Below are 1,850 nucleotides of genomic sequence, written 5' to 3' on the forward strand. Positions count from 1 at the left end.
TGTGTGTGTGTGTGTGTGTGTGTGTGTGTGTGACGTAGTGGAAGGAATTATATATATATATATATAGAGAGAGAGAGAGAGGGGGTTCTATTTGTAAATCTCTCAATGAAAGACATACTAATATAACGTGGTAGTCCAAGTTAGGACGAATGTTACTATCTGCAGAATAAACCAAATAAATTGCATACTTATATAATTGTACATCCATTAATTTAATATGTGCATGTATATAAGTACATATATATGTGTTTGTGTATGTATACAGACATACATACATACATATACAGAGAGCGATGGGTAAATTGCCTCCCTTTTATATTTTCAATTTCACACATGCGCATTGTCTGCTTTTGATTTTGTCGGCTACACGGTTGGGCAGCGTCTGTGAGAGAAGGAGCACCATGAGCCCAATTTACTCTGCCAGAAATTTGAAAACGACGTGTTTTCAAATTTGGCGCCGGAATCTCCATTACGATTATTTCAGAATGTTTGGGTGTCAATCAGAGGACAGTGCAGAGGATTCGGAAAGAGGTAGATGAGTCTAATGGTGATTACGAAGGTACGGCACCTCGAAAAACTCATTTTGATTGTTCTGATAAGAGAAGAACTGAATTTGTTGGTGAGATCCAGTCCCGATTGACAACAATTCGTCCACGTCAATCAGGTCCCTGACCAGAGACATGGGAGTGTCTGAGTTTCTTATCAGGCAGGTAATGCAGGAATACATTCGGTATTCCTTATACAAGATGAGAAAGGGCTAACTTTTTTATCCCAAGCCATCAAGAACAAGAGGAAGGACCGCGCTACGAAGCTTTTGAACAAACTCAAGCACCCACTCCAACCGAACATGATTTGGTTTTTCTCAGACGAGAAAATTTTCTGCCAGGATCAGATGGTGAACACAGAACAATCGTTGGCTTGCCGTGTCCCCAAAACATGTACCGAGAGTGATAAAAATCTAACATCCAGTCAACATCATGGTGTTTGGAGTGGTCACTAGTGACGGCGACGTTATGCCTCTTTTCATCTTCCCACAAGGCCTCAGATTCAACACGGAGGCCTACATCAAATGTCTGGAGGAGGTAGTGCTGTCCTATGTCTGGCAACAGGACTTTGTACCATGCCACACAAGCAGGAGAACCCAGTCATGGCTGTCAAACAATTTCTGCGACCAGATCACCCCTAACATCCGACCACCTCACTCACCAGACTGGTGTGTGAGAACAGTTGAGTGAGAGACCAACAAAACCCCTTGTAACATCAAAGATTAACTGAAGGCAAGGATTATGCCAGCATTCACCAACTTAAACAAGGAGACCGTTCAGGAGAGTTGTATGAGATTCTGAAGTCGTCTGGAGGCTGTGGTTGAAGCCAATGGCGTTTTATTGAATAAATTTACTCTTTAGTATTTCAAGATCGTTTTATGTAATTTTGGTAAATATATCTGTTAAAATGAGGTGTCAATGTTATTTTCATTTTTGAGTAATTTAGACGACAATGTATTCATCGTACCGTGTAGACCGTTTGGTGCGGAATGACGGCAACAAGAGTTGTTGGCCCATATTTTCTGTGTGACACCATGAATACGGACCGATATCTTCAGATGCTCGAAAATTACATGTGGCCAACGGTGTCTAGCTGGGATAACACTGGTGACCTGATATTCATGCAGGATGGTGCACCACCCCATTTTCCTCTTACTCTGCATGCGTGGTTAAGCCAACATTTTCCCAGACGTTGGATGGGATGACGCGGACGTCATGAATGACCTCCAACAAATCTAGATTTCATTCCATATGATTTTTACTTGTAGGGTTATACAAAAGAGGTGTACAAGATAAAACTTCGCA

This window comes from Octopus bimaculoides, chromosome 22 (genome assembly GCF_001194135.2).
Source record: "Octopus bimaculoides isolate UCB-OBI-ISO-001 chromosome 22, ASM119413v2, whole genome shotgun sequence".
Classification (NCBI taxonomy): domain Eukaryota; kingdom Metazoa; phylum Mollusca; class Cephalopoda; order Octopoda; family Octopodidae; genus Octopus; species Octopus bimaculoides.